Below are 20,811 nucleotides of genomic sequence, written 5' to 3'. Positions count from 1 at the left end.
AAGTGTGCTTGCAAATTCTTTACTATAAAAAACATCACCTTTACTTGTTCGTCCTTGATACGGATGTACAAAGGTACTTTACCTACGCACTTACATTGTTCTCCTTGCGCCGCTAATACTGTTGTATTATCCGCATTATATATGCGGTATTTGCGAAAATACTTTCTAAAAAAGACTTCTGCCACACAGGAACACTGCGCGCCGGTATCCAGGAGTGCGGTGGCCGGGATATTATTTACCAAGACTTCAATCTTCGGAAGAGTTAAATTTTTCACCATTACTGTATTTAACTTGTAGGAAGAGGGGTTTTCGTGGCCTTCGGATTTCCGCACCCTCTCGTCAGCAGAAATCCGTTTTAGTTTAAATTATTTTTTCTTTCGGTGCTTTCCTTCTTTCTCCACTGGCCTTGAGACTTTTTTCCTGGGTTGCTATTGAACTGTCGACGTTCGCCGGCTGTTTTTGAATGCTCGGGTTTCCTTGCCCACTGATTCGCTTTTTCTCCGTAGCCATGTGCTTGAGTTTGCTGTAGTCTTGGCGTACCAAATTGGTTTCGCTGTTGATATTGGCGTCTTCTTTCGACGTCCGCCGTTCTTCTACTTTCAAACTGGATTGCTAGCTCAAATAATTTTTCCAGTGTAGTCGGATTTCTCAATTCAATAAAGTCTTGCACTTGGGGTAGTAACCTCGGCAAAATCACTTGAATTATTTCAGGATCCGGACGGTTTCCATACAAGAGCTTGAAAACGTGAATTTTTCTTAAAATAAACCTGGAGAGGTTTTCCATTCTTTGTTGATATATACTGAAAAGTTCTGTTTCTAATTTCGCACGATCCCTTACAACAGGGAAGGCTTTTAGTAGGGCAGTCTTGAAATTTTCGTAGGTATAGGTGGGACTTCCTGCTTGACCCAAGAGACTTCTGCCGATACATTTGAACCAGTTAAGCGCTTGGCCCCTCAAAGCGCTGGTAGCTAAGGTAACTTTTTGAAACTCGTGCACGGGGTAGAGCATGAAGTGGTCATCCAATTTTTCCAAAAAACTGGTTACCTGTGAGTTTCCATTAAACGTTGCTTCCGGTTTCATCGAAGCGCGCATGGTCTGGACAATATACCCAAATCCTTCCAGGGCGGCAGCTGGCATTTCTGGATTCTGAGCTGTTTCTGCAGGCAGCACAGGTTCTTCTTGAAACTCGGCCATGGTTATTCTTCGTCGGGCGCCACTATCAGGTTCAATGTTTCTTCTTACCTTCTTCGGAAACATACAATGACCTGACTAGAACAGAGAGCTTACTAAAGCTATGTTCACTAATTGTAGTAAGTAGACAGGATACAGACGAAGGGTATACAAAAACCCTTTATTTTTTCTTTATATACAATGACTTCCGTACTTCGGAATACAATGACCCTCCACTCGGGGTCTAACTTAAAAGATATCAAAATAAAACTAAACTCTAATTTAACTTTAGAATAAGATTGGCCTTATAATAACAGAAAGCGTATGTAGCACAGAGACTGTGAACACTACAATACGTTTAATTTATCAAGAGGATTAAAACCTCTGGCCTGGAAGGCAAAGTAGCAACTGCGTAACTTCTAAGGTAAGCGGCCTGCTTCGAACTCACGGCTTCCTCTCTTCTGCTTGGCAAAAAGGCCACACTTAAATACTTGGCGTTCGCCAGACAACTTTGCATAAACTCCTTCACGCTTATAATTCTGGCCGGAAGTAGAAAATAAGAAGTGATAGTAAAGATTTAAAATAAAATAAACGTTAGTAAAACTTAAGATCCTTACAAGTTTACTTTGGGTTCAATGATAAAGAAGCTTTACCAAGTAACAGAGAAGTTGCTAAAAAATAATGGATTCCCATGAAAAAGAAGCTCCTGCTGAAAGATAAATTTGACACATAAAATGCAGTGTGTGAAGAATGGCTCGAATCTGGAGTAATACAAGAAGTACTGGAAGAAGAGGAACGAAATGAATTAAATTGATACCTAGATTGCTTCTTGAATTTAGCAAGAAAAAAATATGGATTATCTCAGATAACAGAGATGTTCTTCAAATATCTGTTCAAAGAAATAATCGTGATTTCTTAGGATTCCTGTGGTGGATAAACTGATAACAAAAGGAAATAATAAAATTTCGCAGCTGTAGAGTAGTCTTCGAACTAAAATGCAGTCCGTTTCTTTTAGGAGCAGTAATCAACACTCATTTATACAAATGTGAAATTTCTTTGAAGAAGCATTTAAAAAACCTGCACAATTCCTTTTATGTTGACAACTGCGTCATTTCAGTGAATTCGAATAAAGAAGCAGAATAATTTATTGCAAAATGAACTCAGTTAATGGCAAATGCTAACTTCGACTTAAGAGGGTGGGAATAAACAGAATTCAGCAGTGACAAATCTACAGTGGGCGAACCATTGAAAGTACTTAATCTTCTGTGGGATAAATATGAAGAGGCATCCTTCATCCCTAATATCCCTAATATTGCATATTTTTGGCCGATGCTTCAAGGAGATCTTATGCAAGTGTAGTATATTTGAGAAGACAATATAAAGAAGTGACTCTACTGCAAGCCAAAGCATGAGCAGCTCCCTTGAAAAAAAAAAAAAAAAAAAAAAAAACATACCACAACTTGAATTACTTGTTTGTCTTACTGGAGTGCGATAAGCCTCATTTGTCATGAAGAATAAGGTTGAAATTTCAAAGGCATATTACTGGACCGATTCTTCATCAGGACTTTTCTGAATAAAGAATGTAGAAGTTCAGAGCACTTTTGTAAATATTAGTTTCAGAAATTAGAATCCTATCGGACCAGGAAAACTGGCACCATGTCCGGTGCAGAAAACCCATCCAATATGCCATGAAGAGGACGTTCTGTGAAGAAACTTATTGAATCAAGATGGTGGGAGGGGTACCCTCATTGACACACTCGGTAGAAGAATGGCCTCTTTCTATACCAATCCATAATAAAGAAGAGGTTAAATATTGGCTGCTACAAACAAGATTGACTGGAAGTTCAGTCCACCCGCAGCACCATGGTGGGGCGGCCTTTGGGAATGACTTGTTCAAATGGTTGATAAGCTCTTGTTTCGAGTCCTAGGCCAGTCGTGTCTGAATTATTAAGAATTTATGAGTGTGATGTGTGACTGTGAATGCCAGACCACTCACTAATCTGTCAAAGGACTATGATAATCTCATCCGTTTAACACCGTCCGTATTTAAAGGTGAAATTCCTGTCTCTGTCCTGACTTGGATCGCCTTGATAAAGTTGATTTTTGGAATATCCACAGAATTTACGAGAACTCTTGAGAAAGAGATTTAGAAATGGATATCTTGGGCTGTTAATGCAACATCCATCTACAGTAACGATTTTTCAACAAATAAAAATTCAGGGATATAGTTCTCATTGAGTGTGATGACAAATGCAAAATTCTGCGGCCTCTAGCAAAAGTGATTGAGCTATAACCAGTAAAAAGAGGGAACATTCAAGTAGTTCGTGTCAGAACCCTGTCTAGAGAATTATTTCGACCAATCCAGAGAATAGTCCCTCTCGAAATACCTTCATCTTTGGAGTTAGATGAAGCAAATAAAACTGAGGCAACAACAAAAATAAAAATTTAAAAAAAAATTTTTTTTTTTTAAATTACTAAAAACTTTGCTTAAAAGTTTTTTAATTTAATAATCAATTATATTAATTTTAAAATATTTCAGAAAATGTTTTAATATTCATTGATAAGATTTGTCATAACTAAAGGTAATTTTTAATTTCTAAATTACAAATGCAAGATTTCTGATTTAGAAATTTTCTTGTGGATTTACAATTTAATAAGTGGGCTGTAGAAAATATGAAATTATGGATTACTCTGTAGTTTGCGATATCCTTTGTTATTGCATAACAGCGGCATTAAAAAGTTATTTGTTTTATATTAAATTTCAGTGAAGGTTATTTAGTTCAATTAAAAGTTATTCCTTCACACTAAAATCCAATACAAAGGAACTTTACGTAATACTTCTGTTAAAACGGCTTATGAATGTACCCCAAAGATATCAACAGAATTTGAAAACATTATTATCTTTTCAGTAAACACTGTTCTTTATATAGTATGCTATGTAAATTAATAACCAATATTGTGGAATTTAATTAGGAACATTTTTTATGCGCCACTGATTAATGAAACTGGTTTATCATGCATAGGACAAAAATGGACAATTTATATAAAGTTTACATAGAAGCAGATAATAAAACAATGAATGCAGCAGACAATTCATATTTTGAGAAAATGTGGGACAAACGAGCAGTGAATTTGAAGAAGAGTTGAAATGTATGTAATGTTTAATGAAAGAAAAATATATAAAACTCAGCATGTAAAAATAAAGCTCTGTATGTTCAACAGAAATAAAGAATCCTATTTTGCTGTACTTTAATTTATCAGGTGAATATTTTAATAAAAATCTGTAATCAATGCATTGAATTTTTAATTCCTAACAAATTGCTGGAAGAAACAGGACTCCTGCAAAATTTATTTTCTAAATTTAATAAATTTTTTATGTACAAAAACAATGAAAATCAAGCAATAAATAGTTACTCATACTGATGCTTACATTATTAGGTCAGTTATATTTTATGCAGAAAGATCTAAATATGCCTTTTTTTAAGTTCATTATTTTATAAGTCAATTTGAGGTACTGAACAGTTTGTTAAAAGATGTAGTTTTATATTAAATATGCACAATATTCAAATGTTGGAAAGATGCGAAAGCAATATCTTTGCATGAAATTACATGAAGGTAAAGAGGGGGAAATCAACATCTTTGTGATGGTTGCAGAAGCATGGAATTTTGTGGACTTCTGGACATATTAAAGATGACATAATGTTACAACTTTGCAACATTATACACAATGAGATTGCTGTGTCACTACAACATCAGCATGTAACTTTTGATATGAGAAATCAATCAGAAAACATGATACTCCTCATATTTGCTTCATAACTGGGTAACCTTCTAATGGAACGACAGTATTTGCCATGTCATCTGTATCAGCTTTCTCAATAACAAATGTGCAGAATTCAAACACATCACATTTACATGATATTAGGACTCAGAAGATTGCATTAAAAGGCTCTATTATTAATTAGTTTCTAGCAGTAAGATGCTCTTCTATATGAATATAGGTTTCTACTTAATTAAATTTGGGACTGTAAACAAACAGATTAAAAATGTTTAAATAATTAAGAGTCTTCTTTTAAATACATATATAGTAAGTGGTTCCCTTAAATTGAGAAAAGGATAGATGACACAGATGCAGTTCTTTTTGCAGTAAATTGTGTTTCCTGGTTTTGCTTTAAGCAATTATGACAGACACTTATTTTTGCTACATTGTGAATTAGATAAAAATATATAATTAACACAAATATTTCTAATTTCAATGAACATACATTCAAAGTAATTATTTATTAATTTTTTTTTAATTAATTTTTGTTAAAAATTTTTAGATATTCAATCTTTCAAGGTGCATTTAAACATTCAAAGCAATAAAAAATTATTTCTATTCTTAAGGCTATATAAAGAGTAGAAGTGCAGTAGAAATTGGTTAAAGCATTTACTGCTCTCTATATACTCTGTGAAATAGATGAAATAGGATTATGTTACTTACCATCCTGATACCTTACTAAGTGTCTACTAGTCTTGGACATCTTCTTATAGACAAGATAACTTCCAACTCCATCCCACTTGTGAGAGAATCAACTTATCGTAACAGAAAACTTCTCCAAAAAGGACTTCCTGTACTGTACCGACTTTCATTACAGTAATTAACAGATTATGTATCTTACAGTGGCCATTTGTTTTAGATTAGTGTTAACTCAATATGGTAGCTATGGGCTGCAAAGTGAATTTTCACTCAGAAAGTTTCAGACTTTATACAGGAGAACTGCATATTACATGCAAAGTGCCTCAAGATTTTATATATATGATATATGTAGATACAGTAGATGTGCAGTATCCCAGTAAGGCCAATGAGAGATGCTTCTAGTTGCTAAGGTAGATTTAATAAGGCAGGTAATATTTTGGGTATTTATATTAATCAGTGGGTAACTGTTATTTTTGAAAGTACATTATATTAATCAGTGGGTAACTGTCATTTTTGAAAATACAACGATTTCAAGCAATATAATGACAAAAAGAGATAACAATATCTCTATTAAAAACTTTTTCAGATTAACCAGTAACAAATCATTCAAGCTTACAGTGTTAGGGTGATGTTTCTAATGAGTTAATTCGGAACTTATATTCATTGCATGTAGAAGCTTCTACAAGAGAACAGTTGTTTTAATATTTATTTTGAGTCAAAACGTAGACTCCAATACTCATTATTTATGGTCTCAAAAAGTAGCTATTGACATTCCTTATGTGACAGCTTCTTAAAATTTAAGTAATAGATGTGCTTCATCAGAAATTCGTAATACTGAGCATGAAAAGAGACCTTAGCGAAATGCCAATGTATTTCCAATACAAGTGCAAATAAAATTGCTTCTCATCAATGTAAAGGAATAAATTATGTTTATTTGTTTAAAGAATGGGTACCATTAAAATATTTAAATTTAAGGAATTAGATGTAACAGAGGGAAAGATAACGTAAAAAATATATAATCCATGCTTTAATTGCCTCTGTGGTACTTAACATACTTTAGTTTTTCTAAATAAGTAATACACACTGCTACATGAGAACAGTAAGTCAGTTTTTTTACAACTGACTTAAATCCAGTTGTGATCTCAAATTCTTATAATTTAAAGCTTAACATGGCATGTTATTTTGGTGGAAAAAATAAGAAGTATTGTTTCCCACAGCAATCATTCAAGTACTTGATAGAATGGTAAACCAGCACAGTTGTTCTGTTCTTCTGCATACTGGTAATGAATGCAGCTTTATTTCGGAGTCTTGTACACTGAAGTTACCACTGAAAAGAAGTTATGCTCTATCTACCGTTTATCCAGATGTGCTTTTCCGCCCATGATTCTAAAATTTCATTCTGCAAGAGAGTGTTATGCTAAATAAGTTACCTCTCCTCTTCCACCGAGGCGTACAGATCATAATATTCTGCCATCTGCAGATTCTGTTGTTAGCTGATCTTGAATATAGTGAGAAAAATTGACATTATTATTGGCAGTTATAATGGATTTGCCTTTTGTTGCCAGGTATAATTAAAAATTCAGTAGTGGCACAAAACACATATTTTGGTTGAGTACTTTCTGGAAGAATTCGAAACACATTTCGTGATAATGAAACCGCAATTGCATTAAATTGCCGCAATTGCAACTTTTGGACTGAGTTAAACACTGACAAAGCCCTGAAGTGGTTTTGGGAAACTAGTGAGTTACTTCAAAGGGTTACAGTGCTAGCACACAAAGAGAAATATCGTGTAAAACTTTTCAAAGTGAATTCTGATTAGACTCGTCGTAAAGCTTCCATTTTGAGATTCTGCTGAAAGAGAGAATATAAAGAAGTGGCAATTTCACACTTAATTGCCATTGATCACAAATTTAAGTGAAATCCTAGTTTGCAAAAAAGGTTATAAAGAATACATGTCCAATTATGAAAAACTGAGTCTCTGAGTCTAGTTAATTTAACACACAGGTTTACCTGAAAATGCATAATACATTTCTCAACATTCTGCATTTATACCAAATAGTGCTATGGTTTTTCTAAACCTAATATAAAGGAAAGTCTCTGAATTCCATATTATTTGTAGGACTAACTATCAAGTGTGATTAGTTTTGGTACTTGGAAATTTCATAATACATGTTGTAGGATTTATCTCTGATACTGCCGAATTGTATGAGCACATTCTTATCGCTAAAGAAGGTAGAAATGCTTCGCAGAACAGAGGTATGGGATCGATTAATCATGGTAACTTATTTCATGCCTCCTTTTCATTTCTGCCAATGATACTTTGAAACAATTGCAGCGGATGGTGAAAAAGATTCGCCACGTATCAGAGATAATAAGAAATTATTTTTATGTGATGATCTTTTCTTTAGATTGAAAAGCACTGAAAAAGCTTTTGATACTTGTAGGCAGTTTATATATCAGAAGCTATGAAATAGGTGACTAAAGAAATTAAGGAACTAAAGAAGTGGTTTAAACTAAGGAAATGGGGAACCAATTAGCTTTTCCTAAAGCCAATATTTGTTGAACCAGGAAAGTGGTTCTCTCAACATGCAAATTATGCCTAATAAATTGTCTAAATTGTTGAAATTATAATGTGATTCAACATTATTATTTAATAGGATTAAGACAGTCTTGGCTGTTGAAGAAAATTACTATTACAATCATCGGAGATTTTTTAACCTTCCAATAGCTGCAAAAGCGATGGAGATTATGTATCAACATCTTTGGATTTCCAACAGTGATTGGTATGATCTGGTTCCTAATAGTATTAATGAAAAATGGATAAAGTTTCTGTATATTAAAATTCCTAGATGCATTCACTTACAGACAATGCAGTTAAAATACATTTTGTGAGGCATCAGATTTTGCATACCAATAAGTGATTAATTATAACAGCAAGAACTTGATATTACAATAGCTGTGATGACTACAGTTATTCTTCTTTTCCTATATTAGAACTGAATGCTATCAAAGTTTGTTGGTTCCATCCAAAATATTCTGAGTTGCTATAAATTTCAAATCTTTGCATGGGATGACTCTAAAGTTGCACTAATAAGGTTATCATCACCTAATGCAGATGGAAAACATTTATTGTTAACTGAAGTACGGAAATCTCAGAGTTTTACTGAGGTCTCGATCAGAATTACATTCCATCAAAATTATACCCAGCAGGCCTTGCTTCCTGGGGAGTCTGTTAGAAAAGCTCAAAATAAACTGACTGTGGTGTTTAAAAGAAGCCCCTTGAATTTGACTGAGTTTTGAATTCTGTAACATCACTGAGAATCAGATGCATTGATTGAAAAGAGGACTGATACCATACTTTCATGACATAGTTTAAAAATTGAAACTTTAAGTACTTCTTAAATAGCACAGCTCCCTTATCGAAAAGATACAAAACTGTTTGCCAAATTTCAAGAGTGAACATTTCCCTATAACTCTTTGGAATGTAGAAAAGCATAAAGGCATTATTTAGTATTGTGGGTATAGTAAGTGCATTAAGATGGCATACAATTATTGAGTTGCAAGAAACCTTTGAAAATTATTGTGTTGGTGGCATCAAATAATTTTTTTGAAGATGGCCTTCTACAAGTGGCAGGTTGTATTCAGCATACTAGAATAAATTATAATGCTAAGCATTCATTTATTATTCAATTATTCAGCATACTAGAATAAATTATAATGCTAAGCATTCATTTATTATTCAATCTCCTAATAGACTGGATGAACTCTTGATTGAGCTGAATGAAATTACATATGCAAGTTGTATAGTGGTAAATTCCATTTTAAAACACAACTGTTGGATCAATGGAGCAAAGAAAATTATTAAAAGTTTCAAAGCAAAATACATAGTTTGTAAATTATAAGGGCCATTTGCTAACTGTAGTATTAATTAAACAGTCCCAATAACTTAAAATTTAACTAAGGACATGGTAAATAGACTGCTAACAGCTATGTTGCATTATTTGTTTGCATGGCAACAACAGCTAGCTATTCATTCAGCTATTAATAATATTCTTATTACTGAATTAATAATATAAGCTGTCTCAGATTTAACAATTGACTGTTACATTCAAGAGGTTTGCTGGCAGCCAAGGCATACCTGACACATTTCCTGTGACAAGGAAGTAACTTTATTGAAGCAAAGAGAAAACTGAGTGAATTTTGAAAGAATTATGAGAAACTACTACAAGTGTTCCTGAATGTGATTGTATCAGGCCTCACCTTCATTCCATGAGGTTTCTGTTGCAGAAAATAAAGAAGATGAAGAAGAGAGATCGCACAGTGAATGCTTGCATATGCTGAAATCCAGATCAGAATGGCCAATCCTGGAAATTGGTGATATTATTCTGCTAAAAGGTGACATTTTCCCAGCTACATGGCCGTTGAGAAGAATAGTAGATATATCCAGCACAACATGGACTTGATCTTGTAAATTCAAGTTTTATTTCAAGTAAGTTAATTAAGAATCCACTTCTTCAGGACAGATGTGATGGCTGTGTGCCACATGGGATCTGTACATCTGCAGCATATTACAAGTGATGAAGATGGCTCATTACTGTTACAAATAGCCACGTCATCATAGCAGTGCTGCTGCATTCTCCGGACTGATTTACACTTTCGGTCATGCAGTGCAGCTGTCTTTTTTACCTCTTTACATTGTGTTAATAAATGTTCTCTTTTATTTTATAGCGTTTCATAACCTAGTTTATATTTCAAAAATTCTACATCCATCATAATTATTACATTTAGATACCAAAACATTTGCAATAAACTTTGAAGATAATTGGTAAACTGGTGATTGGTAAACAAGTTATGTAGATAATTGGACATCATTAGCTATCATGAATATTTATATATTCAGTGAAGAGATGTTGTTGAAAAGGTGAAACAAATTATGAATTTCTGTATTTCTTTTATGACAGCAGCAAAATAAATTTTTACATTTTTATTTAATTTAAATTTATAATTACATATTTCAAAATATCAACTATTTAATAGACAAATCTTTTCCTTTAATACAAGTTTAAAATGATCGTCGTCTCAGAATTTCATATTTATGCTTAATCTCATATTATTTTAATTGAAAAAAGAAGTAAAAATTTGTTAAAAGACTATTCATTATTAAAGTCTCTCAACAATGAAATTCGAAAACTTGTCTCAAGACAGTACTAACAATATTTATTTTACTAGATATGCAGTCCTCTGTCCGATGTATAAATTTTGTTGTCATTTTGATTATTTAAAAATGTCATTAGTATTTCATATACAAAATAACATACGAGTTGAAGCATAGTTCATTTGAATAAGTATCAATTTTTAAATGTTCAATTATACTCTGCCTATTTTCTATTCTTATTACTGAATTAATAATATTTATCTCTCCCATATATTTCAGCCTTCTGCTCAAAATGTATAAATTTATGCAAATATGATACATTTTGGTATAATTAAAATATGAAACCCAAAATATGTTCCATTTTTAGCAGCTATATTATTAATTCTGACATTAAATAACAAGTAATTCATTTCTACACAGTGCACAACGTATATTTCAGCGTATAACATGCACTTTTGCCAAAAATATGATCGAAATTTACGAGTGCACGCCAGATATAAAAATAATAAATTAAAAATATGGAAAAAAATCGGCATACATAAGTTACATTTTTGTGTTTACTTATACTGTTTTAAAAGAAGTGACATACCTTTTAAATTTAAAATCTTTTCATTATCGGATAGCATAAAATGTTCAACATGCTGGTATTCCGTTATATCCTCAGGCACATCATCAATTTCTGTTTTATCTTCACCGTCACTGTAAATCTGGTACATAAACAAACATCACTGGGTCCATCATTCACCAACACCAAACACCCTCACTGCAGCACAATTTCCATTTTCTTTCACAAACTGAATGATTTTGCATTTGAAACCAGCAGTGTGTTTTTTGCAGGAACCATATTGACTACTAAAATTAACACAAGATGAACTGTATTTCAACTAAAACCTTCGATGTTAACTTGAAAATCATGGCTTCAAATGACTACACAAAGAGAAAACATCTGAAATCTAATTCCACGACTTCTCTCGTGTTGGAAGTGCATTCTTACTCCAGATTATATCCACCTTCTCTCGAAACCCTACCATAGCAATCCTTTGGACATTTGCATTGAATCCATCCTCTTTACAGGAATATTTACTCCCTCAAGCATTTAACCTACACACATATTGTTCCTCTTATCCCTTGTCAATGCAGTATATTATTGTTCGAAAGGCACGATATATGACGATACACCCAAAAATTTTAAAATGGTGCATAAAATTATAGATGCACATTATACAATGTGGGCGTCACATGCCGAAAAATACGGTAATTAATACGTAGTAATCTTTGACTTAAATTATCAACCATATAGAGCAAATATTTTTTATTTATAATTTAGAAAAAGTTATTTTAAAAGTTTAGTTTACTCATTTATATTTTAACTATATAATTTTTCAGCAGACATTTAAATATTTTCAACAATATAAATTTCAAACATAGCTTTTTATTAGAAAATGTGTTATTCCTGCAAAAGCCAGAAACAAAAACACATAACTAAAGTTATTAAATATATAACTGTTGCATTGCCTTGAGGATGAAATATTCATATCAGAACATTTATTCATATATATTAGAACAGAACTGCATATCAGGTCTATGCATAGAAAAATAAGTTGTTCAAAAATGTCTGCAAAAACCATAGACTTTATTTTCCTTTTGCAAAATAAACAGTATCACTCACATTAAATATGGGGTGGGGGGGAATACATTAAAAATCAAAATAAGAGGACTAAAAATAAAAATCGTTTAAGGCTATCTGTACAATTTCCTGAGATTTTATACACAGAATATAAAAGCTTTCACTTATGAATCTGTGATTTTAGAACCTCTTCCTATCATAGAAATACTGATATAACGGCATGCTCTGTTATCTTGAACTATTATGGACTTCATATTCACATGTACTGTAAATAGTTTTGATGGTTACTGAACAGTAAGGACAAAGCTAATCATAATAAAGTAACTTGCTATAGTACACAGACAGTAGTTCAGCACAATGAAAATGATGAATGCAGAAAAAAGTGGGGTAAGTATCATAAGCATAAATATAAAACGCAATTTAAAAGCAGAAATTCTCACAGTACTTTTCTTTCAAATAGTTCAAATATAGATTTAAAGCGAAAAAGTCGCACTTTTCATTCACTTCATCGCAACAGAGATATTAAGCTATACATTTAAAAAATAAATAAATAAATAAGATGGGTTTGGAATGAATGCAACTATTATTTAATAATTAAAATCATTTAAGATTTAATTCTTAAATATCTCATGATTATTCATGCCTCACAAGCTATGTGTAAGCCTGGGTAAATGATAACACGCATGAAACATCAAGCCTAGTTTTGAGTATTTGGTGCAAAAATAAGAAAACTGCTTTAAATTAAATTTATTCTAAAACAAAAATCAACATTTTCTACTAGCAAGTGAATGGATGCAATCCTTCCATAAAATTATTTGTAAACACATTTTACAACTTACCAAAATGAATGTTTTAGAAATTTTATAAATTATTCTCTCTATTTAAGTTAAAAACTGTTTTTTTTTTTTTTTTTTTTTTTTTTTTTTTTTTTTTTTTTTTAAGTTTTATTTCAATAACACCTGCACAATGTTCAATTAAATTATTCCTTCTCCTCGCAAATTCAATTCAAAGAATGCCTTTTCATTAGTTAAGCAAAAACGCATGTTTTTAAATCTTTATTAAGGCTTATCATTTGTCCCCCAAAATGTTAAATAAAAACAATATGCACATGGAAAGGTAGAAATGATTTGTTTAAGACTAAACTAATAAATTATTCCCATAAAATGATTTATCTGGTATCTCAGTAATATACTTACACAATGAAAATATACATGAACTAAAAATTAATTCTCTTAATTAATAAAATTAATTCTCTAAGCTAAATGGTATTTTTATGTTTCAGACATTCAAGTTTTAAAACTTTCATTCTCGCTCCTCATAAATATTAAACAAAATATCCGATAAGAACATGCAAATAAATTATTTAAAAACGACAGGATACAGTCCTTCTACAATTAATTTGTTTTTTCATCTCAATTTGTTTGACTTGTCCTTTCCTTGATACATGATACATGATATTGACTGATGAAATGTTATTAAAAGGACTGCCTTCATGGAGAAATTTCCAATGCAAAATGTATCAAATTCACATTACATATCTATGAAGGGAAAAAAGTGATTTCCCTCCTTTCTCACAATTATTTTTTTAATAAAATATCATTTTATGACCAGTTTTTCACAAAAATTTATTTTACAACAGACATGCATACCTTTACCCAAACTAAACCATTTTAAAAAACTTGGATAAAATTATTTTTAAGCATTATTTTCCCCCTCTCCTGTAGTGAAAATTGCATTTCAACAATTTTATTATATGAATCGTGCTGATTTTTAAAAAAACACATGAAAGATGTTTAGGAACGAAGGAACAAAATTACTTCATGTCTCCCTTTCACCACGTGCATTATCCTCTGAAGAGAGGTTGATGCACTTTCATACTACTCCTCAAAGATTATCTTTGCCTCCTTACAAAATACTCATTTATAATTAAAATAATATATTTTTATTATTTAATATATAAAGTATATATTTATTATTTAATATATTATTAAAATAATATATTTTTTATAATTAAAAATTTATACAGAATGTTTCAAAGCATAATTTGTTTACAGCTAAATGTTAAGGCACATCAGAATGAAAAATTATATTTTTCCTTAAAACTTAGCTTTGAACTCTACAGATTTCACAGCTAAATGAAGTATTTCAGAATGAAAGACAACAGAAAAGTTTTAAAAAATTCAACATGGTCTTATATTTAAAGGAAAAAATTAACAAAAAATGTAGATTTCTTTAGAGTTGTGCCTGTGCTTTGATTTATCCTGCATAAAAATTCATGGGTTTTAACAGAAAACAATTAATTACAGGTTGAAACACTAATATTAAAATCCTCTTAGACTTCATTTTTTTAGCCTAAGATGTTTTTATTTTTATTTTATTTATTTTATATTTTTTATTTTAATACAAGACCTTAAATTCTTCTTGAATGCTAAAAATTAGCCCAGCTATAAAATGCAAAACTGTCATTTCCCATTTGAAATTTTCAGAGAAATGTAGCATTTAATGCTATGTAAATTTAAGTTTCACAAATGTATAATTAAAACAAAAATATCAAAGATATTTCTTATGAAATATGAAATAGATGCAAAGTTTTTCTACGTAAAAAGATGCTATGTAATTCTTAGTAATACATGCATTTCTATAGTAACACATGGTACCACGGTTTGGTTTGCATAATAACAATTTTGCCAGACTCCTTAATTTTTTTTCCACAACATATAAAATTTATTTCTGAAGCAATATTTAATTGTAATGATTTTCAGATATATAAAATAAAATGTTGAGGTAATAAATTGAATTCATATTAACAGTTACTGAATATTAGTTATTAATGAGAAATTTTCAAGACAGAAGCAATTCTATGAATAGAAAAAAAAATCTATTGAGAAGGATGTTCCCACCCTTCACCCTTTTTTTTATTAAAATTCTTGTAATATGAAAAACATTTTATTTTCTTAAATAATGTTTACAGATTTAGAAAATAAAAATATATTAATAACTTATGAATTAATATTAGGAATTAACGTTTCTCAACAGAGAAAATTATAATTACAAATCATTTTTTTTCACAAGAAATGCTTCTTTCTTTTTTTTTTTTTTTAATAGCAGTCATTGCCATACCTACTGTTTAGTGCAAGATATCTTGCATTAAATACACTGAACAACATAAAGCAATTAATAAAATTCAGAATAAATCTAATAATAGCTCTTCGAAAACTGACTGTAATTGTCAAAAAGAATGAATTTTAAAATCTTAAAAATACGTCTTGTGGCATACTTTTTGCAACAATTTTTTTTTGTTTTGACACAGAAAAAAAATTCAGATATCAAATTCAAAAATATCTTCTTTTAACAACTAATTAACATTAGATATTAATTGGAAAATTTCAAGGAGGAGGCAAAAAATAAATGTAAGAAATATAAAGTATAGAAAAGATTTTTCTCCTTTTTTAAAATATTTGTCAAATAATGCTTCCAAATTTAAAAAATGGCACAATTCTGAAATATTGAATTTTACGAATTATTCACTATTTCTGAATAATAATTAAATTCTCAATATTGAAATTACAAAGCATTATGTTGTTATTTAGTTCTAATTTACACAGAAATGCCAAATGAAGTTGCAATTTTGCAAGCAGAAAAACATGATCAGATATAACAACAAATATCAATAACAAAGACAACATATATCTTGGAGAATGCATATTTGGCAAATAATATCTCACAGTTAAATCCTGGCATCATGTATGAATTTTTTTTTTTTTTTTTTTTTTTTTTTTTTTTGTCTTCTTAAATTTCATCTTTACCTCCCCTCATTTCTTAGTTTTCTAAATTAAAATAATTATATAAATAAAAGAATTGTGTATAATTTCATATAATATAAATTTTTAAAATGTTAAAAAATAGAAAGTAATTTTCAATATGAATGTTCAGAGCATTAAATGTTTATCAACAGCAGAAAAAGTTAATAAAAATTAATTTCAATATTTAAATTGAAAATTAATCAAGATACATAAATTTTAAAAAATTAATTATTTATTTATTAAATACACAAAATTATTTGTTTTCTAAAACATGTTCATATATTCACATTTCTTTTTTTAATTCATTTACATAAATTTTCTGTACATGTTTAAATACTACAGATCAGTGGGGAGTGATGATTTTGTCACAAGCGTCAGTTATTTAACACAATACGAAAAGATAATAAATGCAAATACTCATTGCCATCATGTATATGTATCAATAAGTATTAATACTATGGGAGCTTGAAATACATACAGTTTCTCCCACTTAAATACTACGGGATCTCGAAATACAGTTTCTCCTGCTTAAGTAATGTTAGAAATACATTGTAAGTATTTCTGTGAGCAGGAGCAAGGAAACAAACATTTGAACAATGCAGACTGCAAGTCCTGAGTTAAATAACAAATAAGTGTTCTCTTTCATAATAAGTGTCCTTGCCTTTCAGGTAGTTAACATAGAAAGGAACTGCTACGAAAACACACACAGTAAACTTACAAACTTAGGCAATTCACAGCTTCAGTGATACTTTGCAGATAATCAGAGTGTTCCTTATGGAGTCTGGAAGTAAAAAGTACCTGATTTGCTTCCTCCGTTGGGGGGGGGGAGTATGAAAAATTAATACACATAGGCACTTCTTGCCTGTTTGCTCCGGAACTGTCCAGGCAAATCATTATTATGGAAACTGTCGACACCTTTACAGTTTTTTCTCGAAACAATATGCCAAGTCCAAGTGAACACAATTTTACAGCCTCTAAAATTTTGCACAGAAAGTCCTAAATCGTGGAGACCTTAAAACCGAAATTTTGGTCAAATTCCTTGTTTTCAAATTGTTTGACAAGTTTGGCTCGATTTTCGGGTGGCGTTTCGATAAAGTCAAAACTCTAGGCTTTCAGTTGAAGCTGGAATTTTCCTGGCTATGGCTGAGATGGAAAGGACATTTTGTACAAGTGACCATATTTGTCTGAGTTCCATTTTATGCAACCCTGCATCTTCTTATTCTGCATCTTCTGGGAACTTGCAGGTATATGATAAGCAGTAGAGACATCCAGAAGCCTAGAGTGCATCCAGTTTGCATGTGCCCAAAGCGCTGACACCTGAAACAGCTGCTGGTTGGTTGCTTCCCTGATCCGTATTTTGCTTCTGGTGGAGTCAGGGTTTTCATCCACTGATTAGCCATATATGACAACCTTAAATGGAAGTTCTTCTTTTGTACTGAAAGGCACTGACAGCCCTTTCTCTGCTGTGCCAGTCATGGAACATTCAGGAACACTCTCCTAAATATTTACGATTTTGTAGAGTCTCACCTTCTTTGGGAATATATAAAGGTGACACTGCAGAGAGATGGCGGCATCGATATTATTTTTGCCGAAAACAGATTTCTTTCTACACGACTTGAGGTCACAGGCACATTACGGGAAGCAGACAACATTTCTTTTCCACAGGAGGTGGGATGCTGTATCCAATCAATCCATCTCCTCTAGGCAATAAAAGGAGTTCATAGAAATGTTGAAAGCTCTCAAGTCAGATGTATGCTTTCATGTCTCATGTATGCAGTCAGTTTTCACCGTTAGGGAAGATTCAGGAATCATTCAGGAAGATTCTAGACAGAATGCACAATGAAGGCAACGGATTTTACTGTGGTTAAGAAGTTCATTTTTGAGGTCCAAAATTATATCACACAGTGTTGGCACTCAATAACTCTCACCCAGTTTTCCAGACGATGTTGAAGTAGCAAATTCAGTCATAATTAGTAAACTGCTGGAGCTGGCAGTCCTGTGAGGTTGATGATTTCTTACATCAGAAAAAAAGTCAAAGAGAGACAAGAATTGGTGACTTAATTTTAATGCACCAGTAATATCTCTCATTTCTGGCTGAGCTTAAAAGTTTTTTTTTTCCTCCTTGCGGTCCAAACTTGTGTACTACAGCTCAGCTGATGAGTGTGTAATGCATATATGTGAGGGCATGAACAGTGAGTGTACCCTATTCAGTGCCCCCCCCACCTACTGGAGAAGCAGTAGCTAAGAAAAGTTTTTATGCACTGTTTCATAAACTGTAGTCACAAATGGCAGCAAGTTTATTCATTATTGTGATAGGTCGCTATTGTGAAAATATGAATAACAGTTCAAATGCACAGAGAGGATCATTTAAAAGCAAAATGCTTAGATTTTATCCTCAAAATATAACAGAAGACGAAACTACAGAATTAAGCAGAATATACAGAGTTAACGTGTCAAACAAATACACAGAAATATAACCTAACATAGATGAAAGTTATAACAGTTTATGCCAGAATGGTTCAACATAGCCAAGAACTGTGTATAATTTATTCTAAATTACAAATGTTAAATAAAATGAGGAAGATGTATTAAAATACATAAAACAAAATATTTCTGCATGCAAATGTAGTTTGGCTCACCAATACATAAAGAAAAAAACAATTTAAAAAAATACTCAGTTAGAACTTTTATGGAAAGTTAGCATTTCTGATAAAATATTTTTAGTTGTAAGACACACACAAAAAATAGAGATGGACATAATTATCCAAATAAAAATAAATTTGTTTTTATATAAATATAATACAAATGCATGTTAAAATTTCATTCAAAAATTGTATTTATGCATCTTCATAATACAATAATTTCACTAATTATTTTAAACAACAAAATCTATCATATTCACAAATTTTTTATAAAACAACATATTTCCTTAAACAGTCATGCTTCAACTAAGTGCAGTTATGTTTTTGTATTTTACAGAATTAGTACATGCTGCACACAAAAATAAGAAAATGCACAAATTAAAGCATATAATTTTATCATTTTCCCTCCTCATAATAAAATGACATTTTTTTTTTCAACAAACATTGATATTATTAAATTGATTAAAATTTCCCCAGAAAAGATTTACACAATTTTATATATTGTGCTACAGAATCTTTATTCTGCAATTTTTCTTCCTCTAATAACCTAATAACTGACTTTTCATGAACCACTTTGCATCTATTTAATAATTTTTTAAACATGAAGATTTTTTAAAACAAAAATATTCATTTAGAAATTATATGCATAACGGAAAAGATTTTTACTAAAACATTATTGTATAAATTTTCAATAGCCTTAATACAATAAACTTTTCTTTAAAAAAGTTTTCTATGATGAATTGTATTTAAACATAGTATCAAAAATTATAATAGTGTGCTTTGACAACTGTTTTAATGCACACACAAATTTAAATGCCTAAAATGTATAAATTACATAATTACAATTAAGACATTAGTACATAATTACAGTTTAAGCTTTACACAAAAGACATACTAACATTTAAAATTTAAATTAATTAAGGATAAAAGGATTATATTTATAAGTGACTGAATAGTATAAGAGGCTTTCAAATTAAAGTATTAGCTCAATACTCTGAGGTCAGCAAGACTGAGAAGGTAGTTTAATAATGTCATGAATAATATGAAATTTTTGTTCCACTTCATGTTTAAAAAAGTGAAATAAACAGTTTGAAATCAAAATATATCATCAGCCTTCATAAAATTTGTAATTTAATTCTCATAAAATTTGTAATAAATTCTCAGATGAATGCTTTATTGGAGTAGAACTCAGACAGTCTTGCATATTATTACTATATTATTATTATATTAGTTCTTATGATATTAAAAAATATATAAGAATGCAATTTTACATGCATAATAAATTATTTAAACCAGACTTGAAAAATTTGACAGAAAGGTATTTTTTATAAATTTTGTCACTGATTTAAGTTAAAGAAAGATTTTAGAGAAGGCAAAGATTTCCTACACAAAATTAAAAGCGTTCTGTTGCAAAGAAACCAGAACTTGGTATTAGTTCTGGTGAATCAGGGGGGCAAAAAAAAAAAGTTTAAACATAATTTTATCTGTTTTTTGAATGACAATAATTTTGTCTCTGTCTTTTAGATGGTTTAGTGAAGCATGTGAATCTGATATAAAATAATTTTTTTATGAAAAACTGGTTACACAATCATAATATTTTATTACAAAAAATAATAGTAGGACTGGAAGGGAATTAATTTTTTCCCCTCATAGGTATGTAGTGTGAATATGATCTGATTTGCATAATATATTTAGGCACTGAATGTATAAATTAATACTAGTGCCAGCCATGGTCATAAGACATGTTGCCATTCATACATTACTGCATTCATTGCATTGTTTTTTTAATGATTTGTTTATTTTCTTTACAACAACTATGTAATTCTGAAAAATTCAGAAATCATGCAAACATGTGCCACAGAAAGTGCCCTAAAATGCTTGGTATGGGGATGAAGTAACTTCTTTTAGATATTTCACTTGTTACACAGAGAAAGAAAACTCAAAATAATTTTCA

At 30.8% G+C, this 20,811-nt stretch overlaps 1 protein-coding gene across 1 annotated transcript in view; it reads right to left on the bottom strand.

The window, feature by feature from the left end:
• LOC146993073 (uncharacterized) overlaps window positions 1-20,811 on the bottom strand; it is a 325,553-nt gene that overhangs the window by 285,743 nt on the left and 18,999 nt on the right. The window lies entirely within an intron of this gene.

The sequence above is a fragment of the Stegodyphus dumicola genome, chromosome X1, assembly GCF_044657685.1.
Source record: "Stegodyphus dumicola isolate Sdum_Otavi_A_Nest chromosome X1, ASM4465768v1".
Classification (NCBI taxonomy): domain Eukaryota; kingdom Metazoa; phylum Arthropoda; class Arachnida; order Araneae; family Eresidae; genus Stegodyphus; species Stegodyphus dumicola.
Note: the sequence above shows the minus strand (reverse complement) of the source record. Positions and strands in the feature narration are given on the sequence as shown.